The 19,912-nt window shown below is 48.3% G+C and overlaps 1 protein-coding gene across 3 annotated transcripts in view; it reads left to right on the top strand.

Annotated features, from left to right (window-relative positions):
- The first annotated feature begins 1,303 nt into the window (after nucleotides 1-1,303).
- Nucleotides 1,304-19,912, top strand: part of LOC139361654 (disco-interacting protein 2 homolog C-like) — a 117,108-nt gene continuing 98,499 nt past the window's right edge. For 2 of the 3 annotated variants that reach the window (XM_071090384.1, XM_071090385.1), the window contains exon 1: nucleotides 1,304-1,530. The gene's annotated coding sequence lies outside the window, so the exon portion shown is untranslated. Of the gene's footprint in view, nucleotides 1,531-12,654; nucleotides 13,277-19,912 lie in introns of those variants that run through there. The other variant, XM_071090383.1, reaches the window with a different exon arrangement.

Genomic DNA, 19,912 nt, shown 5'->3' on the forward strand with positions numbered 1-19,912 from the left:
AGACAATCCTAAGTCAAAAGAACAAAGCTGGAGGCATCACGCTACCTGACTTCAAACTCTACTACAAGGCTACAGTAACCAAAACACCAGGGTACTGGTACCAAAACAGAGATATAGACCAATGGAACAGAACAGAGTCCTCAGAAATAATACCACACATCTACAGCCATCTGATCTTTGACAAACCTGAGAGAAACAAGAAATGGGGAAAGGATTCCCTATTTAATAAATGGTGCTGGGAAAATTGGCTAGCCATAAGTAGAAAGCTGAAACTGGATCCTTTCCTTACTCCTTATACGAAAATTAAATGCTTACGTTAATATTTATTTTTAAAAATGTTATCTGTGACCTTTCAGCTTTTCATAGCACTTCTCATGTGAATATTTTAAAAAGGCCCTTTAGTCGTGGGGGAGAAGGAGGTTATCCCTTTCAGCAGAGGGAGATGGAAGAACAGGCCCTGGTGGGTCTGAGCACAGGCAGTCACCCCAGCCTTGGTGCTGGCTTAGGTCTGTTCTCCGTTCACCGTAGCCGCATCCACTCTCATTGTCAGCTTAAAAATAAGCTTTTTCCTCTTTCTAATCGGAACAGTTAGTTTGTTAACCATCACATTAAGGTATCGAGAATGATGGCTTTCAGGCCTCAGATATGACACAAGTAATAAATGCAGTTGACCCTGAACAACATGGGTTTTGAGCTTCGAAGGATCACTTATGTTAATTTTTTTTCCAACCAAACCCTTATTGAAAAAACCTGGCTTTGTGGAGGGCCGACGTTTCCTACATGTGGTTCCATAGGGTGGCCGTGGGGTCCTGTGGATACGTAGATTTGGGTAAACTCGGGGCATGTTCTGGAATCCATGTCCCTGTGTATACAGAGGGACAATTGCAGCTTTTTAGAAGTTTGTGTCCTGCCTTGTCCTAAAAAGGTTCCAAGGTGGATGCAAAATTATTTCATTCCTTTTGTTTTCTTGGTGGGATATTGATGTTTATTCTTCAGTGTCTAATATCCTGAGTGAACAGAGTTACCGCTTCAGGAACAAAGCCAGTCTGGAAACACATATTGAGATATCCACCTTTTCTTCATGGTTTCACAAAAGGCCATGATCATATTTTATTCAGTTGAACTGTAGGAAACTGCCAATATTTGCTGTTTTTGGCCTACAAAATGGCAAGTTCGTACGATATTAAAAACAAAGGCTTCCTGGATGGGGAAAATAGGAATCGGTAAGAACCTGAAGTTCTCTGTCATGGCCTCTGAGTCACAGGTAAATAAACCTGCGTGAGGGGGAGTTGACTGTACAGTATTTTCCTTCTGTTTTGATACTGTCAGAAAAAGGTCAGTTCCAATGTGTTGGGTCCCTTTGCCTCAGCTTTGCTGCAGAAGGGACTTGCCATTATACCTCTTGTTCCCAGTGCCCAGGAGGCTGATGCCACATAGAAGACCTGCAGGTCGGTGGATGTGAAACAGGCATCGGACATGCTGTGCACCTTGGGACGCATCTGAGAAGTGTGTGCTTGCAGCAGATCTGAGGTGAGGGCGTATTCCATCTCCTCTCCCTTCTCTGGCTTTACAGGCCTTTGAAGTCGGTCCTGGAAAGTGAAATTAGTTAATGCTGATTTAAGCTCCAGGTCAAAGCCGGGGGGCCAAAGAGACCCGCCCTTCACTAGTGGTGTGAAGCATTGGGCCCTCCCATCAGGAGGCAGCAGGGACTCGAGAAAGCCCCACATGCCCTCCAGTTCCCTTATGTTGAAATTTTTTGTACTCGGCCATGGCGGGTCATTTTGGGAGGTGAGTAGGGGATTCACATGGGGGTGTGCAGTATTCTTAGGTGTCAGGTGCGAGAGTTGAATTTGTAGAAGCTGTGCAGATAGGAAAGGGCCTGGCAGGGAGTGCTGTTTACACGGAGCCGATTTAACGCGAGGTCTGTGCTCTGCCTGGGTCCGTGTCTGACTGCTGTCTCCCAGTCTGCAACAGGACGTTGACGTGACTTGGCGCCATCGTCCCACTCTGTGTAGATGTCTGAGGATCTGTGCGCAGCTGCTCTGTGAGAATGCGTTGTGATAATGAACTGAGAAACAGTGAACAAACCCTGAATTGGTTAGCACTGGTTCCACGGCCACTTCTGCCGTGGTTGGAGTCATTCATAATAAAGTGTGCTGGACTCCTTTGCAGAGCTCTGAATTTCAGAGGCCCTTCAACTTGGCAGCTAACCAGCTGCTTCCTTCAGAAGACATTTGAGTCCCCTTTACCTGCCAGGGTGACCCTGGGAGTTTGAAGATGAGTGAGACAAGCCCTCCGTGTCTTGTGGATTTTACTGTCCAGAGGGGAGACAGATGTGGATGGTGAAGGAGGCCCTATCAGAGGTCATCGCATGTCAGTTTTATTTCTTCAGCACTTGCTGTGTTCAGGCGGTGCCCCGGGCCATGTGCAGAGCATCTGGGGACCCTGCCCATGGCATCCCAGGCACAGCTAGCATCTGCGCCATCTTCATACTTGGCCTGAGTTTTGAGGAAGTTACCGAGGACGGCTTCTGCCTTTGCTGGAGAGAGTTGGAAGTCAGGGCAGCCCTCCACAAGGAGATGATCGCCAGCTGATTCCTCAAGAAAGAGAGGTGGTCCCCACATGGGTAGAGCAGGGCAGCATGTACAGACCTGGATGTGGGTCTGGGGCATGTGCATCTGAGTGGGTTCTGCTGGGAGACAGCAGGGGTGAGGTGTGAAGGCAGTTGGAATTTACAGGATAAATTATCACTAAGGCGATGCCTGGAAAACATAAAATTGGGACTCTCTGGGGTAAACGTGGACTTAGGGTGACCCTGGGCGTGGGTGTTTTCAGGCTCTGAAGGCAGAGATTTAGGAAATTGGGGCAGAGCTAAGCCCCAGACGAGGATGAAGACCACCCTTGGGATGTTGAATGAGACAGGGGTGGAAACCCAGTGAATGTCCTGGGGGGTCAGTCCAGCAGGCAGGCAGCAGAGGAGACTGGTGTCCTCAAAGGCCCCTTGGGCCTGCCTCTCAAAGTGCTGGGATGACAGGCATGAGCCACTGCTCCCTGCTGATACTTTTAAAATTTCTAAGCTACTCTCTCTCATACCCACTCCCGTATTTTTTTTTTTTTAGACCAGGTTTATGGGTATATTTTTTCCAAGGGAATCAAAAAGTTACCTGTTTGAAGTACAAATAACACCGTGTTTAAAAACCGAAAATGCCACTTTGCATAGAAGTTTCCAAATACCCAGTTGGTTTGAGCCTTGCATTGCAGTGTCACTACCTGCTCTTAAATTTCTACCCGATGTATAGATAGCGAGACAGGGACGGCTCGTACATCTTCAGGTTTCAGTTCTACTACCTTGGGCTATATTTTCATTTATTTTGGCACAACTGTGGGTGTGGCAAGCAATGCCAGGGTATTTATTTTGAAGCGTGTCCAATAACAGTTGGGAAGATTTTCACATTTTTAGAATTTTCATAGTAATAGTTATAATTTACAAAGAATTTAAAATTGTGTAGTCATTATTTTGCTTTTTTCTAGATGTGCCCCGAAACAGGGTTGCTAACTATCATTCTACATCACAGGATTAATAACAGTACCCTTTTGGAGCAGATGCCTGTAATCAAGGAATTCGGCCTAGTCAGTTCACTTTAAGCGTGTTTAAAAGGTTGTCTTTATCCTAGTTGGCACCTGTGGCTATAGTTTGTTTTCACTGCTGAAGAATATTCCACGATGGAAGCCGTAATTCATCTGTTTTTCATATCGGTGGACATTTGGATTATTTTGGGAGGGTGTGTATGTCTATTCAGCCTTCATTTTTTTCAGGATTTTTTGTAGAAGATAATGTAACAGTGTAACATCCTCTGCTAGGGAACCAACACGAACCCTGATTACAGCCACACTGACTCTCACACAGACTCTCAGGCCTTGTTACCAACACACAGAACCATTTTCTTAAGTTGAAACACAGTAGCAGAACCTGAAGCCATGTGAACGGTTCCTCCGATCTTACACTTGGAATTCACTTTTTATTACTATGTCTGCTAATTAGGAAGCATATCAATTATACAGAAATCTGAGAATGTAAAATTATACGTTTATAACAGAAAAAACCTTATTTAATAGCCCAGAACACATGGCTATGTTTTTCCCTCATGCCCCGTCACTGTTTTCTTTGCTTGAAATGGGAAATGACACTTGAATGCGGTTTTCTAGCGACTGTTAGCCTGGCATAGTTCTTCAGAGACAGAGGATGTAAAGCACATGGAGAATTTCTGTTTGTGGATTGTGATTTCCCGGTCGCCTCATTCAGGCTGCCGCCGCCTTCCCCTCTGGCCGCCTGCATCGTGGGACGTCTGAGAAAGGTCCCTGTTTCATCCTCTGGAAATTCTGAAGAGGAAGGAGAGGAGGGTGTGCAGGGTGTGGTGCATTTGTGTTGGTCTTCCAGCTTTTATTTGGAGTCTCCGCTACCTTGGTTCCTGCCTTTATGTCCCTAGCTCGTGGCTTCATCCTTGTGTCTAACTCACAGGCAGACAGATGGAAAGGGAAGTTGTATTCAGCCAACAGCTTGATCTTATTCTCAAGGCTTAAATCGACTGGGTATTTGGAGACTTCTGTGCAAATGGGCATTTTTGGTTTTTAAACACCGTGTCTTATTTGTACTTGAAATGGGGTAACTGGTTCTCTTGGAAAAAATATAGGCATAAAGCTGGTTCTTAAAAAAAAAAAAAAAAAAAAAAAGGGAGTGGGTGTGAGAGAGTGGCTTAGAAATTACACCAGTAATGGTCGGGAGTGGTGGCTTATGCCTGTAATTCCAGCACTTTGAGAGAAGGAGGCAGGTGGATCCCCTGAGGTTAGGAGTTCGAGACCAGACTGGTGAACATGGTGAAACCCCGTCTGTACTGAAAAGATGAAAATTAGCCGGGCATGGTGGCAGGCACCTGTAATCCCAGCTACTTGGGAGGCTGAGGCAGGAGAATCACTTGTACCCGGGAGGCAGAGGTTGCAGGGAGCCAAGATCGCACCACTGCACTCCACCCTGGGCGACAGAGCAGAAACTCCATCTCAAAATAGAAAAAAACCAAAAAACTAAACAAAACAAAAACCCGGTAATGAAAACCTGATTGCATCATCTGTGATGGAGATGGCGGATTATTTCATTTTTAGTGACAGGATGAATTGGATATGTTTGCAGTATTGATTTGACAAGGGAAATGGTGAGAACCAAATGTGCCGCCCAGCTTGGGCCTCGTCGTTGGCAGAAGACCATGGCGGGCAACAGACTGGAGATTCGGAGACCGAGGGGAGAATTCTCACGCCTTGACACTGGTGCAGTGTGTGCTTCTGGACTCCTGCTGGAGGGAGCTGCCCCTTTGCCTTGCAGGCTTTGGTGCAGTGGAGACCTTAGGACCTGCCCCTCCTGGCACACCTGTGGGTGTGGCGAGCAGTGCCAGGGCTGAGGCACAGGTGCTGAGCCCGGAACGTGGGACGGGAGAGGCTGCACACGCCGGCAGGCGTCTGCTCCAGCAGCCGGGGGTTTCCGCAAGGGGGCGGGGCGTTGGTTTTCCTCCTTGAATTTGGGTGGAGAGGGTGTCCTGGGGTGCTGTGTCTGCACTTGTGTTGCTCTGAGGTCAAGTTGTGGCCCCGAGTCCCTGTCCCTCTGCAAAGAGAGGGTTTGCCCATTTTCAGGTCAGATTTCCCTTGGGTCCGGGTCTCTAGGAGTGGGGCGCATTCCAAGGGGGCATGAGCTTTTTCAGTTTGTGTCAGGACATTTTAGGCAGAAGGAAAAGCTTGCTAAGATAATCTTACAGAAATGTTTGGTGCAGTGCCATTAACTCGTGGAATAAATGTGTAACTTTGCGTGGTGGCCCTCTGGAAAGAGATGCACTTTGAGTGCACCCTGGTCTGCTCGCTACAAGAATCGGCCGTGTCACCCCGCTTTCCGTGGGTCTGCAGGTGTGCGTGGTCCATTGCCCTGCACTGTGGCCATGGAAGGGAAGATGATCTGGAATGCTGGCGACAGTTATCGGTGCGTGTTGGTGTGTGCTGCTTTCTACAGGGGAGAACATTTCTGTTTAATAAACATCTCATCTCGATGATGACTGCAAGATATTTGAGTCTCATTCAGTAGTGTTTCTGGGTTCCTTCTGTTTTTATCTGCTTTCTAGCACTAGGCAAGTGAAGACATGGAAAGTAAAAACCCATGGAACTTGTAGAGACATGGTGTTGTGTAGGAGCAGACTGTAGCCTCTGGCTCTGTTTAAAGATTGTAGTAAACCTCTTACCTGGCACGGTCAGGGTGTAAATTATCTTGTTTAATCGAAATGTGTATGAGTCAAAGCTGGCGCCTGCATTGTTGATGAAATACCAGATTTTAAGGGAACATGTCAATGTGCTGTAAGATACCAACAAAGTTCCTCACTGAGGTTCGGCGCGGGTTCGGAGCAGCTGGGCCTTAGGTCACCAGGGTCGTCTCTGGGAGCAGATGCTCAGTGTGGGCATTAGTCACTTAGCCTTTCCAGAGCCGAGGAGCAGCTCTCTGTGGTGGTTTTTGAAACCTGTATTTTGAGTCAGTTTGTCCCACTTGACTCGAAGTTGCCGCGCGATTTCAGACCTTTGCCTCCACCATGCGCTCGTTTTCTTGTCCCCTGATAACTGCCTCGGTTGCCCCGGCCTGACATTTGAGCCTCGTCGTTTATGGACACAGGTTCCGTGGTGGGGCAAAGGCCGCGACTCCGGCTTGCACAGTTCTGTGCCTCTCACCATGGCTTATCACATCACTCCCGGGATCTCCCGTTTAGAGGAAGAGTGTCCCTTTCCTGCAGGCCCTGTGTGGTGTGGAAACCACCCCTACCTACCTTTCTCCTGTTTGAACTGTACCGTGAAGCTATTTCTGTTCTAGTCAACCGTCAGAATTTAAGGAACAGTGATTTATGTAACTTATCACACGCTTCTGAGCAATTCTTTATGAATTTCATTCTGTTGTGAAATTATTGCAGTTTTCATGGCTATGCTGGTCTCACGTTGTGGCCCTTGAAATGAATTCCCTTCCCCATTGTTTGTTAAGGTTGTGCCTGGGAGCTGTTGAGGCCTCACCTCTGCTCAGGGCAGTGGCTTTGCTCTCCTGACAACAGGAAGAATCTTATTTAGAGCACTTCTAATGTAGTTTTTGCTTCCAGACAGAGTTACTTTTTTTCACAGAGACAGCCACTAAAGTCATAAATTATGCTCAGGATGCACACACACGGGTCAGCTGACAGAGTGGAGTCAAGAACAGATCCAAAGACGCAAAAGCAGTTCAGTGGAATTTGAGTCTTTTCAACAAATGGTGCTGGAATTATGGGACAGCCGTATGCAAAAGAGTGAAAACAGGGAGTAATTTCTGTATGAAAATTAAGGTGGGTCATAGCCCTGAATGTAAAATACCAAACTACAAAACCTGCAGAAGAAAGGGAAATTGTGGAGACCTAGGGTGAGAGCTCTTAGCCATACCATGATCCATAATCAAGGAAGAAAACAAGTAGGTAAGACTCATCAAAATTAAACTTCTAATATAAAAGACACCCCTAGGGAATTGAAGAGACACATTTTCGATAGATGGGGAGAAGATGTCCACGAACCATGCAGCCGGCAAAGGACTCGTATCCAGAATGCACAGGACTCCCACGGCTCATGACAGAGAACAAACCACCTGACTTAAAAGCGGAAGAGACCTGAACAGATGCTTCGCTGAGAAGGACGGGAGGATGGCCCGAAAGCATCTGAAATGACCTTCAGCATGACTGGTTGCACCGAGATGTGCACCGAAGCCGCAGTGAATTTGTTCACACCCCTGCTGGAGCGCCTGACTAAGGTCTTCCGACAGCCCCAGGTGCTGGTGAGGACCGGCAGTCGGGACTCCTGTGCGATGCTGGGGTTCAGCACGGTGCAGACAGCTTGGCGGTTTCTTACAAAACTGAACTCACACAAACGTGGGGCCCGGTGACCCCAATCCTGGGTATTTACCCTAGAGAAACTGAATCTGATGTTTAAGAAAAACTGTGCCCAGATGTTAATAGCGCTGTCTATAGTTGTCCAAAACAAGTTACAATGTGCCACAGCCATATGTGGAATAATAAATACCCAGCAGCCCCGAGGCCTGGCTGTTGATCACAGGACACCCTGGGTGCACCTCCAAGCACGATGCCCAGGAAATTGTGATTTTGCGAGTGTTTTGCCACAACGCTCGCAAAAGATAGACCGGAGTCATGGGAGGACACGGAGAGGGTGGTTGCTGAGAATGGGAGGGTATGCTTATGAGGCCCCGTGAGTGGGTTTGGGGCTGTTGGACTGTTCTGCTTGTGTGATGATGATTATGGGAATATTTGTGCCGAAATTCACAGAACTGAACACTGTCCACTTTACAGTAATTTTTAAAAAGTGGTAATATGCTCATTTTCGGTACTGTTTTTAATGGAAGATGGAGTTTGCAGATGATTTGTCAGGGCAAGCCTGTCTCAAGAGTTTGTAGACAATTCGTTAGGGGCCTGTCTCAGGGCCCTTGGGTTGGGTTGGGTTGGGTTGGGTTGGGTTGGGTTGGGTTGGGTTGAGTTGGAAAAGCCTTCTCTGTTGTGGGCAGTAGTACGAGGCGTGGAAAGGATATTGCCAAGGAAACATGTAGAATCCTTTGAGGAAACGTGTATTTCTAACTTGCTATAAGATAGAATTGGAAATTGTAATGGTTTTGTTTTCTAGAGTCTTGGTAGAATAGGGAAGACAGTGTAATAAAAGCTAATTTTGAAATGAAGAATTTTAAAGATTTTCAACAGCAATTGCTCTAGGAAGTCACCCTGGAAATGTTTTTAAAGATGTTCAATAGCAATAGCTCTAGGAAGAGTCACCCTGGAGTTGCTTCTTGAGCATTGGTTTCCTGGCTGTATCTTCCGACTTTCATTTTTAAGTTTTGCTGTGAGTTGGGGATGTGTGGGAATAGCCATCCCAGCCCTGCAGGGGGGTGCATGTGCCCCGAGGCCTGAGGCACTGTTTCAACCTAGCTTGCAACATGGGGACTCTTGTCAGTGGCTGGAGTAAGAGTACCAGCCTGGCAGGCTGGGGGGAGCCCCAGGGTGGTCTGGGCACTGTCCTCCCTGCCTGCAGGATGGCAGCTGGAGGAGCTCGAAGGCTGCCTGCCTCGTGGCTGTCAGCGCAGCAGCCCCTCCTGGCCCTGGAGCAATCTTTGGGTCCATGAGTCTCTGCACCGGGACTTGCCTCCTGGGACCTCCGCCACAGTCCTGAGGGCCCTGGTGCCACTTTCCCGGTGGGACCCAAGCCTCAGGCAGCTGCGACCCCAGATTCGGTTGCTTTCCCTGCCGTCTCATTGCAGCACGAGTGCTCATCTCACTCAATGTAGAACCTCAGGTTCCTTCAAGATCCCCAGAGATGGAATCTCCCAATTTAACAAGATAGTTGGTGACAAGATTTGAGCGGCACTGATTTAACTCAGCTTCCAGAGTTTAAGTTCCCAAGACACAGTCCTGCTCCTTCCCTGGCCTCATCCTGTGTGGCTGGTGTGGATGCGGGGTTTCCGGAGGGTGGGGCTGTGGCAGGTCAGCAGCCAGGGGGATGGCTCATTATTGATCGCTCAATGCCTTGAGGATAACTAGGATTAATGACCTTTATAGGGCTGTAGGTTTGGAGTATATATATATATATGTGTGTGTGTATATATATACATATTTAAACGAGGTGGACACGGTTATCACTGCATTTTTCTGACATGAAACTTGGAGAGCAGAGGGTTTAGGAAACTCCTGAAGCCACACTGTCAGCGGGACTCGGGCGGTCTGGCCTTAGACCCTGCACTGTTTGCCCCTCACCACGCTGTCAGCAGACCCGGGTGGTCTGGCCTTAGAACTCACGCTGGTCGCCCCTCCCTGCCACGTTGTGGGGATTTTCCTGCTTCTGGGCAGCATTTGATAGCTTGTGAAACAAGACCAAGACTTACTATGAGTGGATTTGCCATTATCTGAGATCCAGAACGTTTCCTGGACCTGGCGTTGCCGATGTCATGTAAGGGAAGGTAAAAACATTTTCATTGTGGTCACTGGGGCTCCGGAAATGGTATTTTTCCCAGTGAAAGTTTACTCATAAAAGTCTTTTAACTCAATACTATGTGAACAGGAAGAAATGTGTTGGGCTCTAGTTAAATGTCTCAGAGCCACAGAAGTAAATGAGGGCACCTTCCGAGCACAGCCTCCCGGAAGAGGCCAAGGACCTCTGGAGGGTTTGTCTGGAGGGTTTGCCATGAAGCAGGACTTGGGCAGGGCTGGTCTGCCTAGGGAGGCGTCTGCCATGATGTAGGTTAGTTGAAGTAGTTGACGGGTGGTGGCTTGAGGTCGGTGGTCCCCGAGGAAGCCCCTACCAAGGCCGGTTTCCGTGGGATGGAAAACTGCCGTTCAGTGGCTGTAATCTTGGCTTCACGGGTCTGACATACAATCCTGCCCTCGGATACTTGGATCCCAGCCAGGTCAGATGGCCCTGAAAGGACATTCGGACTGTGATGGCTGCACCCATTCTCAGCATCTGTAGGGTCTCCTATGTATGTGTGTGTTTCCATTTTCTTTCAGCACAATTTCTCCCAGTGAAGTCGTGAGAAATAGAAGGAAAGGTGGAATGAAGATGTGATTGAGGAAAGTGTGGTGTGGTCTTCGACCTTATTTTGCCTTGGTTGGTGCTCAAGAACTCCACCTGACCTCAGAGCTGAGCGTTTCTGCCAGGAAGTCCTGCCTTTTATCCTACCTCGAGGCCTGTTGAGACACTCCAAGAAGCTTCGTTAACAAATTGCCTTTTCCTTTTACAGCAGTTGGATATATTTGCAGCAAAACAAAGGAATAACCCCCCAATATGGTGATGAAATGCATTTAAGTATAGATAGCATTCAGTCTTGAAGGGCCTGGGATTTTAATCATCTTTGGGTCATGTAACAAGTGGTGTTGGTGATTAAAATCTCCTGACAGCTTTGTTCTGCCACGTTCCTCAGTTTTGAATGATGATCTTCCTGGTGTTGTACCTTGGGAGGGGCGTTTGTGTCAGTAGAGAGCAGAGTGGTGGTTCCCAGAGGCTGCGAAAGGACAGAGGTGAGGCCCCTGAAGGACACTGGTCTTCCTGGTTTAGGGGTTTGGGGCTCAGCCACCTTCCTGTGTCCGTGTAAATTATACCCAGGATCATTTTCACTCGCGCCACTTTAGTTGAGTATTGGAGCTTCAGGATATGTGTGCCCACGTCACCTGGGCCGTGATCCTGGAGTTGGGTGAGACTGATTCCCGGGTTTATAGAATTACTCTGGGATTATTGAAAACAGAAGCACTTGAGGCATTCATAATGCTATTTCCTGAACGTAATTTATGTTCAGTTCTTCAGAAACATTTATCTGAGGAAGCATCTATAATTTTTGTTTTCTGCCACTCAGTGCTAGAAAGAATTGTGCAACACTCAAGTGAGTGGCGTTATTCCTCTCCCTCCACCATGCAAGCAAGATTAAAGGTACCTCTGGCTCCCCTCAATCTTCTCATCTGCAGGGTGCCTGGCATGGCAGTGTGCTGCCTTCCGTCTTCTTTTTGGGGAGAATTAGTTGTGTTTGTGTGTACTGCTCAGCTCAGCCTCGTGCAGTTGTGTGGCTGAGGAGCTTGGATGCTAGGTGACCCTCCCAGGCCTGCCTCCCACCTCCCTAGGCCTTGTTCTAAACTGACAGATAAACAGTGTGTTTTGGAAGAGGACAGCAGCAGGGCAGGAGAGAGTTTGTTCAGACTTTCTCCTTGCACTGACGTTTGAGCCTTCATCCAGCCTGGGCACTTTTACAGAGCTGCGTTTGTGTGTTGCAAACCATTCCCTCCCAGTAACCGTGCTTTCAGAGGTTTGGAAATGTGACTTAACTCATCTTCAATTTAAAGCATACTATTAAATTTTAGTGTTGAAACTGATGTATTTTATGGCCTTTATTTGATTTCTCTTGATTTTTTTTCCCATATGAGACAGGGCATCTGAAGGGACACAGCCTGGTGTTGGCCGCCTTTCCTAAGGATGGAAGTGAATTCTGAAAGCCCTTTATGTAGGCAGCGAAGGCCTCTTTTATTTTGGCCTAGTCAGGTATAAAATTCTTTTTCTCTTTGGTTTTTTTGAGACAGGCAAAAAAACCTTTTTGTTGCCCAGGCAGTGGTGTGAGCACAGCTTACTACAGCCTCAACCTCCCAGGCTCAAGTGATCTTCCTGCCTCAGTCTCCTGAGTAGCCAGGACCCACAGGCACATGTTCCATGTGTCCCCATGCCTGACTTAGTTTTGTATTTTTTGTAGAGATGGAGTTTTGCAATGTTGCCCAGGCTGGACTTGAACTCCTGGACTTAAGCAGTCCAGCTGTCTCAGCCACCCAAAGTACTGAGATCACAGGCATGAGCCACCGTGCCTGGCCAAGTGTGTTTCTAATTTCAAAATTAAGAGGACACCCATCCAGTTAATTACATCTCTATTGGAACATGCTGCTTATAGTGCATTAGGAAAAATCATCCAGAACTTGGAAAAGGAGCTGGACAGACACAGCCCTTCGAGGTTGTCCGATGAACCCCTGGGGTCTTTAACTATCTGGAGGGATGTACCATGTCAGACTCACTGTTGACCGGCTGAAGCCTAGGTTTCATGAGGTTATGTGTCAGCTTGTAGTACTTTCTCTGGCAGAGATGCGAGTGACTTCTGCTCAGTGAGAGGCTCATCTCAGGGACTTCATGGCCTGAGGGACGGCAGCCTGTTTGAGCTGATCGAGCAATCTCGCACTACCCTTATTTTCTGAAACGCCTATGAGTGACTTCTCACACGGTCTTTGAAGCGGCTTCATGCCCGCGCTCCTTGGTAATGATCGAATGCTTTTTTTGACCCCTCATCCCTTTCTTTGGGGTGTTCCAGTCTCAGTTCTCATGATGTGTTCTGCTTCTGCAGGAATTTCTGAAGCTGCTGAGTGTAGAAAGCACTGAGGAGGCTGTGCTCCCACCCCTGTGAGCCTTCCAGGCGTCATCCTCTCCCCTTGGTGAGGCAGCGTCCATGACACACCGAGGAGGCTGTGCTCCTGTCCCCCGTGAGCTTTCCAGGCATCCTTGTCTCCCCTCCAGGAGGACAGGAGGAACCTTTCAAACCCTTCTTAAACTTGTTTTCATGTCTTTGTTTTAACAGTTTTCTTTGCATCATCTCCCTTATCCAGAAGTGAGGGTGAACGCTGAGTTATTCACGGGAGTCAAGAAACCACACGCAGCCCAAAGTGACGTTTGTTTCCCTGAAATGATTTGTGTGTGTTCACCTTAAAATGCAACTCAGTAAAACAGGTGTGTTTTGAGGAATGACTTTAAATTACCTAGGTAAAAATGTGACAGTTAAATTTCATCATCTGTGTGGGTGTCCACAACCCCCTTCTGTGATTGCATGTGAGTTTGTGACTTGTGGTTATTTTTGAAGAAAGAAAATCTGTTGCTGAGGACTTCAGATGGTGTGCTGGGATTGTGTAGGGTGGACATCGGGGGCTTCAGTGTGTGGCTTCCTTGAAGAGGTTCAAATTAAGGCTGAGAGTCCCTACTCCAAAATGCTCCAAAACCTGAAACATTCTGAGCTTCCTCATGACACTCGAAGGAAATGCTCTTTAGAGCACTTTGGATTTCAGGCTGGGGATGGTCAACTGGAAAGTGAAATATTGCAAGACCCTTCTGGCCCCAGGAGCTTGGATAAGGACATGGAGGGGGCCTGTGCCGGGTGTCCCTGGAGTGTGAGGCAGCCTGGGCTCTCTGAACTGGTTTTTTGTAGGAGCCACAGAAGGGAAAAGAGGGTCAAAGTGGCCACGCCTGGCTCCTGAGAAGGCTGGACCAGAAGGAGGTGGATGCGGAGGACAGCAGTTGAGTCCCCAGCGTCCGGGACTCCTGTCCCTGGTGGAGTTGAGAGCCTCCTCTAGTTGTGGCCTCTCCACTGTCAGCAGCCACTGAGGCCTGAAGGGAGAGGGGGCTGAGGAGAGGAGGGAAGGATAGGCCAGCTTCTGGAGAGGGCCAGCATCGGCCTGTGCTAGCCTCGTTTGTTACTCCTGCGTCCAGTGTGCACGGCCGTGCCTCGTGGTGTAGCGGTTCCCGGGATGCACAGCGCTCTTGTCTGCAGTAACGTCTTTGTCTCCGACCCTTGGAGGCAAGTTACCTTTATCCCCAGTGAAAAGAGGTAGAAAATCTTACAGAAATGCATTTGCTCTAATGTCTGTTTTCCGATAAGGCATGGTCGCTTAGGCTAAATCTTTGGGAGGTCAAGACAGGAGGATCACTTGAGGCCAAGGGGTTGAAGACCAGCCTGGACATCATAGCAAGACCCCATCTGTATAACAGAAGTTAGCTGAGTGTGGTGGTGCGTGCCTGTGGTCCCTGGTACTCTGGAGGCTGAGGTGGGAAGATCACTTAAGGCTACAGTGAGCTGCTATTGCTCCACTGTACTCCAATCTTGGCGACAGAGCCAAGACCCTGTCTCAGAAAGAAAAGTTAAAAAAAATCCAGAAATGTCATTTTCTTTTAAAATCATCCCAAAAGAAAAATCGTTTTTTTCTAAGAATGTAAAGGGTAACTGATACGATTCTTTCCTTGCATTGTTTCTCCTTTTCGAATATCTACAGTAGTCCGTCCACATCGTCTCTCATCTCATTACAAAGCAGCAGGTGTCTTTGAGGTTAGTGGTGTTTCTCTGTGTCGCACCTTGGAGAACAGCCAGCATGAAACCTCTTACCACGATCGTGCACATCGTTTGTAGTCCCAATTAAAATCCTCTCCAGAGACGCCTGTGCTGCTTATTATAGCAGAACTTTGGTTGTGCTGAAATGTGCATTCAGCTAATGGTTTTAAGTTCATATCTGAGATGATGCTGTATAATTCCTGAAGCGTATGGGATCAGTAATGATTGAAGATAATTCTGGCTGATGTCATTTGGAGGATATTTTTCACTTCAAGTTAAAACTTCCTTCGCGATAGTCATTGTGGGATTCATTTAACTATGTGCTTTATTTCATAGCTCAAATTTTCATTAGTCATTTCATACCATAGGATTTTGAAAGCAGATTTGGCAAAACCTTTCTAACAAAATGTTTGCTTATGATGTCCCAAGGAACAGCACTCAGAATTGCTGGTAACTGTGGTACATTTTAAGGCTGATGATAGAAGTCACTTGAATGGTAAGGGCTGCTTTGTGAGGCAGATGGGGTTTGAATCCCGACCCTCCTGATATGCAAGCCCTGACCGTGGCCTTCTCTCCTCTCCCCTGGGAGATGGGAAGGTGCCAGCATCCACCTCACAGGCCGTCCTGAGAACCTGGGACTAAGGGCTTGTGTTCCTCTTGCAGGTGGCACAGACGTGGGGGCTTGACGATACACACACTGCAGGCTGCCAGTGTCAGGGTAATCCAGTTTTAGTCATAAAGGTGGGATTTGCTTTGCTCCCCTGCAGACCAGGTGCGGTGCTGCTGTTGTAGCAGGTGTGTGGATCCTCTTGGGTGGTCCTCAGGTGAACAAGGAGTCACCGATTCGGATTCCCAGTGTTAGATGTGAGGGGACCATGGACCTCATGTGTTCAGAGGGGAGGAGTAAAAAGCTTCCCTTGTATTTCCAGAACTGTCTATCCCAGGAATGCCAAACCACTGGCTTTCACCTGACGCTGTCGTAGGTGACACTGTCTGGAAATGAGGACTCATGTTCCGCATACTTGAGCCAGTACCCGTCTCCCTCCAGGGCCGTGGCCCAGCCCTCCTCATTTCGCTGGGTTGCCAGCCTGGGGATCTGTGAGCCCAGTGACGTCTCCGGTCTCGGCCCCCGCTCCCCGTGGGGACAGGAGGTGGCTTCAGGAGGCTGGTGATGAGTGCCTGAATGAAGCCGACTTGTGACTGCAGTTCTGTCTAAGGGCCTCCCCGGGTGTTAGATGTCAGTAAATGACACCTGTGTGTGGATCTCATGTGATGAGAGAAACAGTGGGGGAAACCAAAGCTTGTGGAGTCTACAGGTTCTGAACTTGGAGGTGTGTGCACCTGTGTACTTGGTGAGGGGTGTGACGTCCGGAATGAGTGTGCACGTGTGTCACGTTTGTGCATGTGTGGTTGAGTGTATTTAGCAGGTGTGGGTGGAGTGAGCATGTTCATGTGTGTCGTATGTATTTGAGGGTGTGTGTGGAGTGTGTACACGAATCATATTTGGTGAGTGTATTTGAGGGTGTGTATGGAGTACATACATGCGTTTGCGTGTATACTATTGGGTGAAGCGGTGGCATGTGTGGAGTAAGCATGCACACGTGTATGCTGTGTGTGGGGTTTCTAAGTGGTCCTCCCCTGAGCCTGCTCCTGGGCCCTGCTGTCCTGGCAGCTTTACAGTTTGGTGCGTCTTTGATTCTGGAAGATTCTGGAACCAAATTCTGAAGCTGTGATCACAAACTTGCAGCCCTGGAGGACGCTGGCCTGTGGAGCCGGCACGAGGGTCTCTGTGCTGGCCTCTCCCTGGGCTCTGTCCACAGAAGAGCATGTCCGATGATTGAGCTGTGCGGGTCTGTGGCTCCCCAGCCTCGAGTCAGCCCTCGGTTCTGTCCCACCTCTGTTTTTCTTGCTGAGGGGCTCCGGGAAGTGGTGCCTGGGATGGCGTTTTCACCCTGGGGTTGCTTCGCCAGCTGCCCAGGTGCTGGCTGCCTGAGCCCTGCTGCCGTCCTGGGTGGACGGGGCTGTCGCGGGGACATCCCTGAGCACCCGCGGGAAGGCAGGTTTAGGAAGTGCCAGAGGTGAGTGGCTTCCTCTCACACTTGATTTTCTGGAAAGTTCTGGGTCTCCTATTTTTTCCTAAGGGAAGTTAGAAACTGAGTTTCTCTTGAGGGGAACGTCTTTGCAGCGTCTGTTGTTTGAATGTTCTCCAGGTGTGGAATACTCGGGGCCATATGTGTTTGGGAGCATCCGTGTCCTGAGCGAATTCAGTAGGGAATGGAGAGAGGCCTCCTGTCAGCTTGGCCTCTGTTTCCAGCTTGTTGAGGGTTGACGGCTGCTGGTATCCCAGGGAGAGTTAAACACTGGGCGGTGTGGGATGGGAATGTTTGCTCTGACAAGGACAGTGGGAAAGCATCTAAACAAACGTCGCTGTTCTCCGGGCTCCTCGGGGTCGAGCTTGTTTTGTGGTGTTGAGGGAAAGCTACCCTTGTTCCTGTTCCTCACCATTTGAAAGGTGTCCAGGACACGTTTCTCTGGAGAGGTGATGTGCGTGAGTGGGGGTCAGGTCGCAGGCTCCGAGGTTATTTGGGACCTGTCAACTGATTTCCTGAACACGCAAGTGCTTGGTAAAGATGTTCCTGATTAGCTAAAACATTTCAAGAGGACGTGATAGCTGGTGGTTGTTTAAAGACTATCACAATTTTCCTGTTACTTTTTAAATGCCTGTTGAATAAGGGAGGATTCACGTATTTTTCTTTTCCTGTCTGCATACTTGATATTGTGTTTTTTGTTTTTCATGTGGGTGTGCAGTTAACAGGATTTAGAAGCAGTCTCAGCCCTGGGGAGACTTCATGGCCGCCTCAGTCAGTGCTGAAGGGAGGCAGGGATTTGGGGGCTACCTCCTCCACAGGAAGGACACCAAGGGCCAGAGGTCAGCAATCTCAGTGAGGTCACAAAGACGGGCACACCCAGCACCCTGGCCCATGTGCCTCTCCTTCACCTTTGTCTCTGCTCAAAGCTGCTCTCCTGGGTCATCACTGGTGATCTCTAGGTGCGTGCTTGCTTCTTGCAGAAGTGGTGTCTGGCTGTGGTCAGTGTGGGCCCTCAGGACTTCCCTGTTTTTGGCTCACATCAATATTGGGCAGTGGTGTATGTTTGCTTTGGAGTGGTAGATCCGGTGGATTTTGGCTTTGCCAACTCATTTAATACCTGTTCTCCTAGGTGCTGGGACCCTCTCCTAAGCCGCCTGTTCTCCTAGGTGCTGGAGCCCTATCATAAGCCGCATGTTCTCCTAGGTGTTGTGACCCTATCATTAGCTGTGTGTTCTGCTAGGCGCTGGGACCCTATCGTAAACTGCTTGTGAGAGATCTCGGAGGTGCTCCTTATGAGGATCCGCTGCCTGACCTGAGGTGGAACAGTTGCAATTCAAAACCACCCCCCAGAAAAACTGTCTTCCATGAAACCCATCCCTGGTGCCAAAAAGGCTGGGGGACAGCTGGCCTAACGCGGGCTAAGATGTCAGTAGATTTTTGGACTCGGGCCTCAGTTGAAGAGGATTAGATTTTGAAAGGTGGGGTTTGAAGGCTTCTAAAGGGCAGGTTTTCATCTCCAGTGGGGCCTGGCCAGAACTGGGTAGAACTGACCCAGAAGCTGACAACTAGTCAGGCTGGCTCACTGCCTGTGTCCTGTGTGTGCAGCCTTGCTGTTCATTCAATTGTCTGGTGGTGGTGTGGATTCCATCCACAGCCTCAGAGTAGTGGAACCCATTACTTCAAGGCTGACCTTATTTAACTTTATCAAAAAGACATGAAAATCATTTAGTATAAATCTTCCAGATACCTGTATCCTTTCTTTTCCCAGAGGCTTTTAAGTATTGCAACTTAAAAATCTTCAAAAATATCTTTTTTTTTTTTTTTTTTTTTTTTTGAGACGGAGTCTCGCTCTGTCGCCCAGGCTGGAGTGCAGTGGCGCGATCTCGGCTCACTGCAAGCTCCGCCTCCCGGGTTCCCGCCATTCTCCTGCCTCAGCCTCCCGAGTAGCTGGGACTACAGGCGCCCACAACCGCGCCCGGCTAATTTTTTGTATTTTTAGTAGAGACGGGGTTTCACCGTGGTCTCGATCTCCTGACCTTGTGATCCGCCCGCCTCGGCCTCCCAAAGTGCAGGGATTACAGGCGTGAGCCACCGCGCCCGGCCCAAAAATATCTTTAAGGGAAAACCTCTAAATATATTTTTGATGAGCACCCTTGAGAGCTTTAATATGTGAAGTAAATTCCCTTGACTTTTGTATTCCTAGAAACTCGTTCATGTTTGCAGATGACTTTGTATTTTGTCAACAGTGGCCACCGGTTGGTGACCATCACACCTGCCGTGTATCATTTAGAAAGTTGGATGTGGATGTATTCACTTTTCAGACACACAAACACATGGGCTGTTTGTTTTTGGTTTTGATTTTTTTGGTTTTTTTTCTCCCCCCAGCTGAATTCAAGAAAGGGAAACAAGCAGACAGTGTAAGTACCAGAAAGCGTCTAAGTGGCTGGGTGGGGGGATCCTCCTATGGTGTTGGATTGTGTTCTGCCAGATATCGCTCCTCGAAAAGCTGACCCTGAAACGGCTGGCATTGTCCTCACCCTGGGACATTCGTCTGTCTCACCAGAAAATGAAGAATCTGCCAGAGTACTGTGAGTCAAATTCAGTCAGAAATCGATTAAATAAGAGGCTTTGTCTCAAAGGCCAAAATATGAGGACACATTTTTAATTTTTAAGGAGTGCTTCATTGTGAGTCAGTTCTGACGTGTACTGCATTAGGAAACCTCTGAACTTCCACGGTCAGGCCCAGAACTCTGAGGGAAAAGTGGTTGTGCCCTTCCCACTGTTTTTGTCACTAGCTGTATTGATTTCCTTAAAACCCTTTTTATATGAGTTCTATTATAGTTTGAAAAAAATTCACTTAGGTAGAACTGGAAGCGTTTGCGCCGTGTTAATACTCATGACCCGTTCTGGGTCTCGGTATATGTGTACTGTATAAATGTACATGTGTGTATGTGGTGTACACATACTACGTGTATTTCCACTGTGCATGTATTTACAATGTATAGGTATGTACACTACATTTGTGTCCTACACACGTGCATGCTGTAGGCATGCATGTACATGTGTATATGTGTGTATGGGGATTATATGCACACTAGTTGGACACCTATCTGTTCTA

This window comes from Macaca nemestrina, unplaced genomic scaffold (assembly GCF_043159975.1).
Source record: "Macaca nemestrina isolate mMacNem1 unplaced genomic scaffold, mMacNem.hap1 Scaffold_86, whole genome shotgun sequence".
NCBI classification, from domain to species: domain Eukaryota; kingdom Metazoa; phylum Chordata; class Mammalia; order Primates; family Cercopithecidae; genus Macaca; species Macaca nemestrina.